Source organism: Schistocerca piceifrons, chromosome 1, assembly GCF_021461385.2.
Source record: "Schistocerca piceifrons isolate TAMUIC-IGC-003096 chromosome 1, iqSchPice1.1, whole genome shotgun sequence".
Classification (NCBI taxonomy): Eukaryota; Metazoa; Arthropoda; class Insecta; order Orthoptera; family Acrididae; genus Schistocerca; species Schistocerca piceifrons.
Window position 1 is genome coordinate 920,417,308 of NC_060138.1, and position 16,595 is coordinate 920,433,902.

Here is a 16,595-nt window from a genome sequence, read left to right on the forward strand (position 1 = left end):
CTTCAACCAACCCTCCCTATAACATTGTTTCCAATTTAATTTGGAACGAACCAGAAGAAGCAAGGCACTATACACGCTACTTTCGACTTCTCGTGAAGGAACAAAATGAGCTTAGTCTCACGTAATCAATACACTTCGATATTTTGCTTTCGGAAGGAGCATAACGTCTGTTCGAAATTTGCACAACTGACCGACGCTAGTGATCTAAAGCGGCATTCTCATTCCTGCACTGTAACTCCCATTCTACGAAGACTATTCTGTACCAGTCTTACTCACGTCACGCACCCAACTCCACACGATCGCTCTAGATGCATGCATATTGAGGAGGTGAGCATTCCTAATTGGTTCTTAGTACATACTAGCCTGATACATTTGAGACTGTTGTAGTGACAGAACAGAGAGTTAATAAGAAGGAGAAACATACCGTTTATGCATGATGCAGCTCCAGGTGGAAAGAGTTTGAAACATGTTACGTAAATCACTTGTGCCATCATCTCTTTAATATTCTTGAAGTGTTGGGATTCTATATCAAGAAGGTACTGGGAAGAGAGTAATGATCGTAGAACATAAACACACACTCCTTACGCTACATGGTTCTGCACTTCAATATGCTATAACGTTAAAGCAATGTAATGCAACAAAGTTAATAGTCAAATGCAGCAAATACATTTCCCACACCTGACATATATTCACCCTCAAGTTTCCTGTCCCTCTCACTATGGTGAGTAACGTAAAGATAATAAAATTACTAGCTTGTACAGAAAAGGGAAAAAAACCGTAGATCCTTTGTGATACATGCACTACACAGCTTTCTGGAGGTGTATGGCGCCCATGTTTAACGTCCGATTATTGTTCGGAAATAATGCTACGCTCACAGTAGTCCTATAAAATGATCATCATCATTCAAAAGTGCATGAAAAACGACATTTTATGAGGAAAAAGACACATGCATAGCAATGGTATTTGACATATGAAATTACACACCGTACTGCACTAACTCTTGGTCTGTGATCCGAGATACACTGAAGAGACAAACAAACTGGTACACCTGCTTAATATCGTATAGGACCCCCGCTATCACGTAATAGAGCCGCAACGCGACATGGCGTGGACTCGACTAATGTCTGAAGTAGTGCTGGAGGGAATTAACACCATGAATTCTGCAGGGCTGTCCATAAATCCGTAAGAATACGAGGGGGCGAGCAACACGTTACAAGGCTTCTCAGATATGGTCAATAATGTTCATGTCTGGAGAGTTTGCTGGCCAACGGAAGTATTTAAACTCATAAGAGTGTTCCTGGAGCCACTCTGGACGTGTGGGATGTCGCATTGTCCTGCAGGAATTGTCCAAGTCCGTCGGAGTGCACAATGGACATGAATGGATGCAGGTGACAGACAGGATGCTTACGTACGTGTCATCTACAGAGTCGTATCTAGACTATCAGAGTCCCACTGCAGACGCCTCACACCATTACATCACCTCCATTAGCTTCAACAGTCCACTACTGACATACCAGCATACCCGTACACGTCCATTCACTCGATATAATGTGAAACGAGACTAGTCTGACCAGGCAACATGTTTCCAGTCATCAACAGTCCAATGTCGGTGTTTATGGGCCCAGACGAGGCGTGAAGCTTTGTGTCGTGCACTCATCAACGGTACACGAGTGGGCCTCCAGGTGCCAATGCCCATATCGATGACGTTTCTTTGAATGGTTCGCATGCTGACACTTCTTGACGGCCCGGCATTCAAATCTGCAGCAGTTTGCGGAACGGTTGCACTTCTGTCACGTTGAACGATTGTCTTCAGTCACCGTTGGTCCCATTTTTGCACGATCTTTTTCTGGCCGCTGAGATTTCGGAGATTTGATGTTTTACCGGAATCCTGATATTTACAGTACACTCGTGAAATGATCGTACGGGAAAATCCCCACTTAGTTGCTATCTCGGAGATGCTGTATCCCATCGGTTGTGCGCCGACTGTAACACCACGTTCAAACTCACTTAAATCTTGGTAACCTGCCATCGTAGAAACAGTAACGGATATGACAACTGTGCCAGAAACTTGTTGTCTTATATAGGCGTTGCCCACCGCAGCGCCGTATTCTGCCTGTTTAAATATCTCTGTATTTGAATACGCATGCCTATACCAGCTTCTTCGGGGCTTGAGTGTATATGAGTTTGTTGTACTACATTTTGTAGTTATCCAAGTTAAACACACTGCTCCAACCGTCTTATCGCTGTCAACGAAATATTACTGTTTCCCTTGTTCCCCGTGTCTCCATGTCGACTGTTCCTCATATTCCTATCGCTGTCATACACTCGTTCCCATGTACATGAACTTTCCTTCACCAAGCAGATAAGTAAGTACGCCCTCATTCTCCTTCAATTTCCCTGAATTTTGTCCTATTTTCACTCTATTTATACGCATTTTCGTAAATTTTCGTAATTTAAGTGATTTTATGTCACTTCTGCTCATGTGATCATGACCTCGCACCTGCCCATGTTTCCCAATATAGCTTGTATATGTAATACATTTGTCAACACTCAGCACAACTGCGCTATTTTTCTGCGTGTGTGTGCTTTGTTGTGTTGTAGACCCCATGGCACAGTGTAGGTTCAAGTAATGACCGAGATATAGCTCGTAAATTCATTTCGGAAACATGTGCACAATATATCAATACATGGGTTCAACTGGATCTGCTATAGTGTACAAGCAGGGTAGGCAATACTGCTGTAACATCATTGACATGCAGAATGTCCTATCATCGGATCCTATCAGTAGATACTATTATCAGGGATATAAGACACCTCTTGAAACTGGTTGGCTGTCTTAATATCCTCCTACTCTGTAATAACTGTTGCTGAAGTGTAGCCATGTTCATATTGTTGATATTCCTGACTGCCATGGTATCTAAGCGTGTTTCAAAATATATCGACATCAGATTGAAAATACTAGAAACATGTTTCGTGTCCTTCTGAAGAAGATGCGTTGAAATCTGTTGAACCCATTGTAAGGAAGCAGCCTACTCATGCTGTATAAAATTCTCATCAGTCTTTTCATTGTGTGCCAGCCTAGTCCGCTGTAACTAGCTCTGACGTCATAAATGTTGCGCAATACTTTAAAAATCAAATAAATAACTCGAAACGTTTCTAGCATGTCAGGAGTAATACAAAATCAATGTGTGTTGAATATCAGTTCAATAACTTTAACCATTTTCGAAATTTGGACGTTTTTTCTGTAAAAATTATTGGCCCTACAGAAAAGAGCTAGAAACTTAAAATTTTATATTTAGTTTCCTTTTTCATAATATTTTAGTAGAAACAGTATTCTGGATCTCACAAATTAAAACTTTTGTTGAAATTCATGATTTTCTGGTTTTTGTCTTAAAAATTAAGGGAGCAGGATAGATTAAGTAGGCTAATAAAAAAGGCTAAGATGTTTAAATTTAAGTAGAAGGGAGATCTGCTATAATCATAAAGATGTGAGAAGTTTCAATTGAATAACTATAAAACTATAGCGATAGCGTATCTCCAAAGGGCAAGTTCAGAGCTCGTCTACTGCGTGTAGTGTAATTAAATTAATTCTCTCGCCCAAAATAATTGACTTAGCTCCGTCAGACTTTTATTATGATTACTTACCTGTGTGCTGATTGCACATTTAAATTGAGAGCTTCATCGGCCATCAGCAAAGGAAGCAATGATTTATTCAATAACTTGAAGTGGTGCATTACTAGCCCAGCGGCAGGTCGGGAGAGCCGATTTGATCAGGCGTTCCCTTAGCCGTCCGCACCGCGGCTTTATATATAAGAATGCTGCGTGAGGAAGCAAGGCCCCAGTTCTCTCCAGACGCTGATTAGCGCACCATCTGTGCCGGGAGTCGTGTCGCGTCTGTATCATTGCTATAAACAGCCTCGGATGCCGTAACAAGTTACTCGGGATACGCGTAACCATGAAGTCGTTTTCGAGTGAAATGTTAATACTAGGATGACTTTAATGATCTATCTTCAGTTTGCATATGTCGTATTTTCACGTGCCGCCGCGGGACAAACATTCTACCATTATTTAGCGTGGCGTTTGATGAACATTATCATCAAATTATGGCGAGCATTCACTTAAACATTTAATTTGAGCAGTTATAGTTGCATCAGCGCATTAGACTCTGAACTGCTCTGTTAGTTGGGTTGTGTGGATTCTTTTTGGTCTGTGACTTTCAGAATATAGTGAACATTTTTAGAGAATCGTTTTTGATTATGAATTTCAGACAATCTCCTAATTCCTCAGAGCTATAAGCTGTAGCTATAAGTGTATTTCTCAGATGAAGTGGGCACTAGGAATTCTAATTACAGACTTCATGTTTTGCTAATCTTTTTCTGGTTGCCATTATTGTAGTTAGAGAGCCAGTGTTGAGAACGGAAAAAGACAGCATAAATAATAGGAACATTTTAAATAACAACATTAATTTCACCCGCCGCCCCACATATGGTTAATCAGCCGGGAAATGCGTCTACATTACATTACAAACCAAACATTGTATAACTACATAAATTCCACCCGCCGCCCCTCACCATGGTTAAGGTTAATTTAAAATCATCATTTATTTCAACTGGCTGACTGTCGTATTCTCTTGAGATCCTCACATGTTCTTTATCAACTGACATTTATTACAGTACATCAGCTCATATCAATGAAGGCTTTCTAACCCTTTTGTCCGCTGGAGCGCTGTTGATTACCACGTAGAACCAGATCCTGTGCTTTATGACACTTCTTTAAGAGACTCTTGGCGATATGCTGCACCTTCTTAAAGCGCTAAGTGAAAATACCTGCAGTCTGTTCTCGAATCTGATTGGCTGGAAAGCCTAAATGTAAAATAAGTTCCTAGAACTGAAGAGAATTAAGACAACTAACCGATGTGAGTGTGCACATACCATAATTTTTTCGGACGCTATACACATGTAAATAATTTCTTTACTTCTCTGAAATCTGTATATGCTTTGGTGTAAAGTTACTGGCGTCAGTGTTCTGACAGGTCAAAAAACAGTGATGTGGGTGGGAGGTGAACATACTATGTCCAGTCATGAGGGAAGTATAGATTCTCCGATTTTAACATGGAAAATAGCGATTTCAATGTATGTCCACCCAAAGGAGTATGGAAGATTGTGTGGAAAATTATGTCCAGTCAGAAGGAGGATACAGATTTTCTGTGTAAAATTGATATATCCAGTGCCATAATTGTCATGAGGAGGTATTTCCGATAATTGTCTCATTGCAGAATATCTCCAGATTTGCGTTGGAACTGTAATATTTAACTACAGTTACACTGATAAATATGTCTTTGGTCTCCTAAAACGACTTGCTTCTTGTCCGGGTGTGTGGCAGAGATAGCTGGTGGATGGAATTAAAAGACATTTCCGTCCTCAAGCCTCCAACGAACCAGTTAGGTGGGGTATGCATGTGAAGTTGACCTAACTTTATCGCCCTCTAGGTGGGTGGACAGTGAACTAATACTCAGTATGCGATGGGCAGCCTTTGCGGTCATGTATGTTGCTGGTATTCTCTTACGATTTTTACGTGGATTCAATTTGAAGAGTGTTATAGTGGACGACTATCCCTCCCCCCCTTCCCACGCAAATTAATTGGCTGACTTCTTGTCAGTCAGAGTGACAGTCTTTCCGGCCTCTGATCATCCTGTCTGCCGACATGTGGATGCCAGGAGTTTGGTGACCTACTGAAATTTCTGTGATCTCTCACATGTAGCTGTGACAACAGCTGAATGGATCATGGTTTACGTGTATGAGTTTGGAATGTGGCACATCCATGTGGTGACACCTGCTCTGTGTGACGTTGAGTGCGTCTCAATATATCCCTGTGGACTCTGTCTGGCAGCGGAAAGGTCGAGTAGTATTTGTTTGAACGATGGTGGATTTGGTGTTGTGGCTATCCTGTGATGTGGCAGACCCTTTCCCCTCCTTCTTCTACCTTCTGTAGCAGATAGAACCAACTTAGATGTTCTATAGTCCTTTAAAAAATACACTTAAGAGACTTTTAGTTGGTTGGGAATCACACAAGTGTGACTGCATAAATCTCTCCAAAATTTGAAGATTTTATACAGTACTGCTTCCAGTCATGATGTCGTACTCCCAGTTGATCTGTTTATTAATACCAACAGTGGTATTGCAGGCACACTCCAGTCAAACCCCTGCCCAGTCTCCTGCAAGCTATTCAAAGACATAGTACACCGGAGCTGAAGTATAAAATCATCACACCCATTTTCAGCTTCCTCCAACATAATGAATTTGTCGCCAAACGACCTAACTGTGCCAGTATCACCATAAGAGGCAAGGAAAATTCAGAAGGGGTAAGAGTAGCGTTCAGAAACTGGACAGTTTGCAGGATAGTATCCCAGATAGCCCCAGAATTTCCACCAAATATGCCAGTCATAATGTCTACCAATAAGAAGTGGGGAAAAACTGTCCCACACAGATGGCATTGCCTTAATTAATTAATCAATCACTTTGATGGAATTGGGGAAGTGCAAATTTCCAAGACATCCACCGTTCAACATTTTGAGGAATGGAGGGGATCTACCAGGTATCCGATACTTTCTTCTGGATAACAGAGAGGTTATTGTGGTTCCCAGTGCTATGTGACGGACGCTCACTGGCCAGTAAGTAATCACTTGAGAAATAGAAAGTGAGTGTGTGTATCTCTCTCTCTCTCTCTCTCTCTCTCTTATTGTGTGTGTGTGTGTGTGTGTGGGAGAGAGAGAGAGAGAGAGAGAGAAGAGAGAGAGAGAGCCTCGACAGGAATTTCCTCGTACTGAATGTCGTAGGAAGCCACTGCAAATAAACCAGACGATGGCCACAGGTTGAGCTAATGACCACACAGCTATAAAAAAAAATGTATTTAGCATCAGCAGGCAGCGCCCTCTGTGCGACTAAATAATTTCAGTACTGATTAACTGTCTTCGAGCCTCTGGCATGGCAGGTGGGCGCATACGAGCAGACTGGCATTTAACTGCTGATGTCGTCGACACAACTGTTTCTCTGCTGTGTGATGTGGTCTGAGGGGCGAGTGGGGCATGGTGTGGATTTGTGGACAATGGCTAACGCAATTCGCAGTTTTTTTTTTTGCCAGGTATGTTTATCCCAAACTGTAACATTGTAGTCAAATATTATGAGCGGTTTATGTTGATGTGTATTTCATGATGGTATTCCTTGCATGATCATGAAAAAGTTATCTATTTTCATATTTGAGGACTTATTTTCGATGTATGTTACGAGACCTGCGAAATCCAGTAGATAATGATGAACTTTTCCCACCATATAAAGAGAACCAACCACTGCAAATCAGTATGGAAATTGAATTTTATAAATAAACAATATATTATTATAACCTCTGCAATGTACTTGCATTTCTTGTTGTGGGATCCTTCCAGTCCACCATCTCAGCACAGAATGAGCGATTTTTTCTACAAATTTTTTCTGTGAGGTGTGGAGATTTAGGGGCAGGGGTGAGGGAGTTGGTGCATCTGCTGGTGGTGGCACTCTGCACTATCTTAGTCGATCGCTCCATATCAAGGTGAGTGCACACACGAACATTCTCCAACAAGTCAACACCTCCTATTTGGAGCAGTGTGATTACACCATTAGCGCACATCGTTGCTGGAGGGTAATATTTGCACATTCCACACCAACAGTTCTGCACAGAACGATTTTCCCAGCAATTGTTTTGTGGTTGAGGAGATCGGAGAGAAAAGCTGTTGCTTTCCCACAGGGGGAGGTGAGGGTGAAAAAGCAGCACAGTAGTTTAAAGGGAAGGGAGGATGATGGCGGAGGGGTAGGGGGGAATTTATGAAGGATACAGTATTTCCCATGAGGTCATAAATCAAGGGGTAGAGAAGGGTAGGGGGTTTCTCATATGGTTCAAATGGCTCTGAGCACTATGGGACTTAACATCTGAGGCCATCAGTCCCCTAGAACTTAGAACTACTTAAACCTAACTAACCTAAGGACATCACACACATCCATTCCCGAGGCAGGATGCGAACCTGCGACCGTAGCGGTCGCGCGGTTCCTGACCGTAGCGCCTAGAACCGGTCGGCCACCTTAGCCGGCGGGGTTTCTCAGAAGCATTGATTATCCCCAGGGGGGGGGGGGGGGGCGTAAATCAAGGCTAGAGGAGAGGTGTGGAGTTTCTCAGAAGGACTGATTATACCCAGGGGGTAATAAATCAATTAGCATAACTATCGACATCAACCCCTTATGCATGCATGTGTGCAAGACACACTAACAAATTGTCCTTATGTCAACTTTGCCCCAGTATTGAAGTAATGTCATTCCATAGAATATTTGCGGTACATGTAGATCGTGTGACTTCATGATATAAAGTGAGAATCCTCAGTCCTTCTCTTCTGTCATTCGCATTCATTTTTAAAGACTTTTCACGATAGATGGGTAGACTGCTGTTTTGTGCAAACAGGAATAGGATATGTGAACATTTTTTCAACGAACGAATAGTGGAGGGTTAACAGCCTGATACCACGATTTTGCCGAATTGATTAGTGTCGTGCCGACCGAAAAATACCGTACTGCAGCGCTAAATGAAACGTCGCACTGTTCCAATACTTTTGAGGACTGGGCAACGCCAAGACAGATGGAGCCTCGGCTCGAACGCTGCCCACACATTTTGCTCGTGTGAAGTTTGGCATGCTGTTGCCGACTCTGCTTTACAGGCACGACCATGTCTCCCTCTACCCTACCTGCAGCTTCCAGAGTTACATGGAACTTGTTCATGCCATGTCCTATGGACAAAGCAGACTTGGTTTTGTGACACATTACCGGCAACAGCAAACGAGGTTTAAACGTATTCGATCCCCGAAGTTTATTGTACCCCTTAAGATGACTTTTCTTTATGTCAGTATCGATTGACTTGTTTATATTAATATCTATAAAACCATTACACAATCGTTTGTGTCAGTACTTCGCTTACGATAACAACATCATGGCACTATGTGAGTCGAATATATTGTTAATCCGTAACTGGTTCAGTTGGAAATACATATAGTATCCTTAACAGTATCATCCATAGAAAGGTAAAGAGATAGGCAACAAAACATATGGTTCAGAGCTTAATGCATATGCGAAAATATTAAAATATGTCGTGCAGTGTATTTCTTTGTACATAGAATGAAACACACCACCAATCACATCGTTACTGCCTTTATGCTATTTCATAGCTGTCTAACAGCAACATTATGAACAAACAGAGACATGTTTCCTACTCATCATCTTCAGGAGACGTGCCTTGTTTCTGTAGGAGGCCTATGAACACTTTCTACACCAGCCTGGAACATCGCCTAATATCGACGAATTGGAGATTTGTCGAAACAGTGTTTAAAGACGAGGCATTACTTGGTTGACTATCTTACAAATGTTCGTCAGTTGAATTACAGGACGAAAACTGCTTCTTTTTGACCGTTATTTAGTATCCTTCAGCTCTTCACTCAAAATGTCCTCAGGATATATACCACCAAATTTTCGCAGCCTGGTACAATTCTACTGTCCTTTAAACTAAAACAGTGGTAATAAATAAAATGAAGTTTACAGAGGCTTCATGAATCGCTAATATAGAATTCAATCAAGTCTTACATTTCTGAGAAAGTGAAAGCTGACCTCTTTCTTTTGTCTAATAAAATCAGTGTAACATTTTCGGTGTTAACAGGAGAGGGTCGTGTAAACGTGCAACATAGTATAAACTTTGCTCAATAACAGGTCTCATGTCAGCTTCCACATCGCTTCGTTTACCACCCCTTGGCCAACTTGGCAGTAGGATCGTTAGATTTTGCCGAGTTTCCTGGCATTTGATGAACATTAAGAGGTATGGCTACATTCACAAATGCAATTAATAAAATAAGAAAGGTTGGTAATTGTAGAAGACAAATATCTATTATTAAAATTAAATAACCTTTACTCTGTTTAATAAAACTGAATTCACTATTGAATGGTGGCCTCATAATAAAGGAGATAAATAGAAACAGTCTTGACAGCAACTTTTCGTCAGGAGGGTTCATATATGTGTGCAGTACATCTAGCAGTACATCTGATCTGAACAATCGGTACTTCCGTCCCAAGCAAACTTGAGACGTGGGCTTTCAGTTTCAAAGTCCGAAAACACTTTAACTTCAGAAAAATTGAAAATTATAGATCGTTGTTTAATTCCGCAGTCACTGAAAATAGGTAATAAAACTGTCCATTGATATATAGTTAGTTTCTGTTTAGCGGTACTGGTTAGCAAAAAATTAATTCACGCAACATTTCCTTCACTGCAGCACATTGTAGAATAAAATGTTACAGCTGGCTTCAGTCCCTAACACTGATCGAAAGTTATAGTTTGCGCACTCTGCCAACAACTAACATTCGCGAAAGATGAAGAAAGATTCGAACGCATAGCGGGAAACGTAAAGATACGGATGCGGCCAATACACCGCACAAAATCTCCATCGCTGTCTGTTCCGAACTCTTTATCCAGATCTCGACCACAAGTCACGCACAAAGGACGTGCGCTTTTGTTGTAACTTCCTTTTGTATAACGTTGATGACGCCACACCTTCCCGTTTTTTTCAATGAAATTTACTTCTATTACCACCATTCGAATATTGCAGATAACACATTAAAACTAAACACGGTAGGACTCTTTGTTGGAGTCATTCGTTACCTACAAACTATATTGTACGTTGTTGGTTTCTGTTACTAAAGGAAAGGAAAGAAAACAGAATAAAATTTTTCGCAACATTGTTTTACACAAAGCACCATTCCTATAAATCAACGTAGAAAGTGACTAGTTATCCCGAATTGTCTTTTGACGACGCTTCACGTAATACACTGTTGTTATTATGGTCTTCAGTCCTGAGACTGGTTTGATGCAGCTCTCCATGCTTCTCTATCCTGTGCAACGTAGTACACTAAGAATTTGAAATATATGAACTATACTCACATGGCAACCGCCGTTATTAACTACCCAATTAAATAAAGTTAATTTAACTTGCACAAAGATTGAATGCTGTAGAATATCGAAGACAGGAGACAGGAAATGGATGTGATTATACTAACTTCATAATACGTGTTACTTTGGAGAGTTGCATATTCTCGCTCAGTTTGTTTAGTTACTGAACTGGTTGTTGTTTGTAATGTTAAAACTATTTAGTATATCAAACCACGAGGGTCACAGGTTGTAATACAAACTTAAATTTAATTACCCACATAGGATTCGTATCAGCTCAGCTACTGACACAATTAGTATGTTACGGAATTAGCATAAATGACAGATGAAGGCTTGAAATGAGGAAGGCTCTTAGAGCCATAATCATGGATTTGAGGAAAATGAGGTTTTAGTACACCAGCTAATTTGTGGTCATAATTGCACGATTAATTTTTGTTTTATTTGGGAGTTAAAAATGGTACGGATTTTCAAAGACAATTACAAACATTGGACCTTAGTAGCATGAAAAATTACTGAAAGGAAACTACCGAAAGTGGCAGTGCAATGGAAAGCTAAGTGCCACTTTTTGATACTCAGCCAAAAGACAGGAAAAGCATATTTTGATTTTGTAAAACTATAAGTGATCATTGTTTGTCAGGTTCTGAATGATTTGAATAAAATCTTTCTCCATTTCTTCACAGATGTGCCTCGTAACATTGAGGGCAGATGGTTGCATTTTCTTGATGTCCTGTACTCTTACACCTTTTCACAAAATAGGAATACCTTCTCAGGCCTCAGTATACTTTCAGCTTCTCCTAGTCTTAACTACAAGAGGCTTATACTTGTTTTAATCAAAGCCACTCTACTTCAGATGGGTTTAGATTTGTGTATTTATATTACAATCTGGCACTTTCTTGATATCTAAGAAGGCAGATGTATTCATGTTAAGGATGATAAATGGCTTTATTTGTCTTGATTCCTGTATCATGTCCTTAATATGCTCTGGAACAGTGCAATTGGTAACTCAATAATAAACATTCTGTCCAGTCATGGCGTAAGTTAGCGATGAGTAATGAGACTTACCTCCCGTGCTGGACGAGCTTTTGCAGGAATGCGTTTATTACTTGACCTTACGTATCCATTCCCTCCATTTCTGAGCTTTTTTCCCACTGGTGTCACAGTACATTCTCCTTTAATTTTTGTTTCTTTCCATTTAAACTGTTACAATAATCCGATACCCACTGAGGAATAAGCGCATGAAACACTCAACCTTTCATACGTTAACTGCAGGGGCTGTTAAACCGCATGCCATCTACTGATTGCATTTGGTGCTACATTTTCATTCGTGTCAGTTTGAGCCTTTTATACGTTATCATATGTGACACGTAGATCTCATTTCAAACAAAACTTCAAAATTCCTGATTGTTGAACTTCGAGTCTTTTCATTTGAAGTCCTCAGTTACTAACTTCGGTGTAACTCGGATAGTTTTTGTCGTATAAAAACATTCTAAGCGGTGACTGATTCGACCCACCGACAAACTCATTTTTCTAGTTTTTAAGTTAGTGTAGCGTTACTGGATCGTGTCACATTAAACATCCACTATTTTTATGTAGATTTGTACTATTTCTGCAAGTATTCTCGGCATGATACCCTCCTTTTCCGTACATGCGGATATGACGTATCCTAACGACAGAGAAATCCACCGGGTGTAAGTGCCTCTTGTGCCTTGCCATTTACCTGAAAGTCAATACCGTGCTTACGCTCCACCCTGGGCTGGACAATCGCTATCCCTGCTACCATGGGCGCCCGTTTCAAGACGAGCGCTCCTGTGTATGTCCTCAGCGTCTGTTACCTTACAAGTCTCGTGATTACTGACACTATAAAAGGCTTTATGGTCAGACGGAGTTCTTTAAATAGAAACACCCACAGAGAAGAAACTGTTTAGGCGGTCATGAAGACATATTTCACGAGGGAAATCAGCTGAGTGTGGAAGTGATTTCATATTTAGTATGTCCAGAAGTTCACAAAATACAACGGGGCATGTTGAGTTGTGATTTAATTGCAGGGCTTTATGCGTGAATGTTTAGTTAAAACGAGTGGTTAACAACAGACTAAGAGCTTTGCACAAGCAGTGCTTTAGCTAAAACATCTGCAGAGTATCTGCACTGGGTGATGGGCGAAGACATGAATCTAGTAGCGTGGCATCAAATCAGTAAGTGCCAGCAGGCAACTCGTAACAAACCTGAATATTTCGACAAAGGAAAAAATGGAAAAAAAGTAACACTCAATAATATTAATTTTAAAAAATGCAATTCAACAAAGCAAGTAATGCCAATTTTCCATTATATTTTTTTTAATCACTGTCCTCCGTTTTACACGCATTACGAGCTAACGTATGACCGTCGTAAGTGCAAGTTATATATGCGCAGGACAGACGCAATTGTTAGGTAATAACCAAAGTTACGAGATCTCCAAGTGAAACGATTATGAAACATACTGATTTTATATAAACACAAATTGCTACATAACAGTTCTGTTCATACAAAAGTAATTGGCTGTTTTCTCACCCCTGATATGAATAGGTATTAGTCCCTCCTAGTCCCACCTCTTAACACAAGTTGTTGAACTTGAAATTTCAGACACAAGGATCACGCACCTCTCAATATAGAAACATAAACTGCGATATGATAAAATACAACTGAAGTATGAATCGCTAGAACAATTTATTCGTAGTGCAGTTGGTTTACACTTTGAAGATTCGATCAGTTCATTGCTCCGGGTGAAATGCTCGTTACTACAAAAAAATTTCAAACATGTAATAGTGCCCATTCTTGGTCTGAAGAGAAAAGATTAGAAAATATGGGTATCAAGCGAATAAATGTTAACGTTGGTAAGTGAATGTCTTCCACCAGTAGAAATAAGCATAAACAATGGGACTGATCTTAGGTATTCGAAACATGGTTGACGAGTACTGTGATACAGTTATAAACCGAAAATCCCAGGAAACCAATGTCAAGTCATCATACACTATACCAATGGCTTCCATAGCAGCAACACTGTAAGAATGCAATATTACCGGCCGGGACACCTTTCCACGAACAAGCAGGTAATATTGCGAGGTGCTAGACGATTCTAATTGCAATTCCACAGCTGTTTCCTAAATATTTGCCGAATGGCACCACTCGACAGTTCGCAAGTACTGCACAGCGCGGGCCGTGGTGTATAGTGAGCACCTCCTTGCGCAGGGTGCGATTGTGCTGAGTCGATATCGACGTCTCCGTCGGACCCTGAGTCGCCATTAGGCCAGGATAACAAGAAGGATATACTTTAGCCCCATTTGATGATTATGTAACAGACTGTGATATGCTGTTGGAATCCTTACAAAACTGAATGTAAACTCACTGAAGAAAATCGCAACACCAAGAAAGAGTGCAACATTAAAGAAAGTTGGTAGGGGTATTTCTACATCTGAAAGATTACGTCTGTACAAATTTCGCGCCAGTCGCATCAGAGTGGAGCTAGTAGTGCCACTATAGGGATTCAAATACACGCTGTAACCGTCTTGAGCCTTAGTCATCTTTGAGACTGGACGAGGTACGCTGATGTTAATTAAGAATCTCTTTAAGGTGTCAAAGACAAAATTATCAGCACCTCACTGAGTTTGAAAGAAGTTGTGTAATAGGGCTAAGAGAATGTTCCTTCTGCGATATTGCAGAAAGACTTGGCAGGAATGTAGCCACTGTACATGTGTTGGCAGCGGTGGCCAGGAGAATGTGTGGTCGCAAGAAGATCGGGCTCCCGACGGTCACGTGGTACTAGTGAGAAGGAAGACCACCGTCTTCAGCGTATGGCTTTGGCCCTTTGTAATGCATCTGCAGCAGTTGAACCGCAGTTGGCATCTTTTTTTTTTTTTGGTTATCAATCGTCTGACTGGTTTGAGCTTGCCCGCCACGAATTCCTCTCCTTTGCTAACCACTTCCTCTCAGAGTAGCACTTGCAACCTACGTCGTCAGTTATTTGCTGGAAGTATTCCAGTCTCTGTCTTCTTCTACAGTTTTTACCATCTACAGCTCTCTCTAGTACCATGGAAGTCATTCCCTCATATTTTAACAGATGTCCTATCATCCTGTCCTTTCTCCTTATTAGTGTTTTCCACATATTCCTATCCTCTCCGATTCTCCGTATAACCTCCTCAATCCTTACCTTATCAGTCCACCTAATTTTCAACATTCGTCTATAGCACAACATCTCAAACGCTTCGATTCTCTTCTGTTCCGGTTTTCCCACAGTCCATGTTTCACTTCCATACAACGCTGAACGTTTTCAGAAATTTATTGCTTGAATTAGGGCCGATATTTGATATTAGTGGACTTCTCTTGGCCAGGAATGCCCTTTTTGACATCGCGAGTCTGCTTTTGATGTCCTCCTTGCTCCGTCTGTCATTGGTTATTTTACTGCCTAGGTATCAGAATTCCTTAACTTCATCTACTTCGTGACCATCAATCCTGATGTTAAGTGTCTCGCTGTTCTTATTTCTACTGCTTCTCATTACCTTAGTCTTTCTTCGATTTACTCTCAGTCCATACTGTGTACCCATTAAACGGTTCATTCCGTTCAGCAGATCATGTAACTCGTCTTCACTTCCGCTCAGGATAGCAATATCATCAGCGAATCGTATCAGTGATACCCTTTCACCTTCAATTTTAATTCCACTCATGAACCTTTCTTTTATTTCTATCATTGCATGCTCGATGTACAGACTGAACAGAAGGGGCGAAAGGCTACATCCTTGTCTTACACCCTTTTTAATACGAGCATTTCGTTCTTGATCGTCCACTCTCATTATTCCCTCTTAGCTGTTGTACGTATTGTATATGACCCGTCTCTCCCTATAGCTTACCCCTACTTTTTTCAGAATTTTGATCATCCGTTTTACATTCTAGAGCGCTTTTTCCAGGTTGACGAATCCTATGAACCTGTTCTTTTAATAGCAACGTCACAATTGCCTCTGTCGTGCCTTTACTTTTCGTAAAGCCAAACTGATAGTCATTTAGCGCTTCATCAACTTTCTTTTCCATTCCTCTGTATATTATTCTTGTAAGCAACTTGTATGTATGAGCTGATAAGCTGACTGTGCGAGAATTCTCACACTTCTTGATGCAATAATTTACCAACAGCCGTATGATTTGTAGAAGTTTATTTTATTTTATGAACTTCAATGTGCTACCAGTTTCGGCATTACATTGATGCCATCTTCAGGCCCCAATCGTCATAGTCGTAAAATCGCTATACACGGAAGAAGCCATATAACTGGATCCGTGAATCAATCGTCCTGCAACAGCTCTTGGTGGCCAGGTGCCACAGACAGGTGACAGAATGAGTCTGTGTCGCCTGGCCACCAAGAGCTGTTGGAGGACGATTGATTCACGGATCCAGTTATATGGCTTCTTCCGTGTATAGCGATTTTACGACTATGACGATTGGGGCCTGAAGATGGCATCAATGTAATGCCGAAACTGGTAGCACATTGAAGTTCATAAAATAAAATAAACTTCTACAAATCATACGGCTGTTGGTAAATTATTGCATCAATAAGTTCATGCCAGCCGTC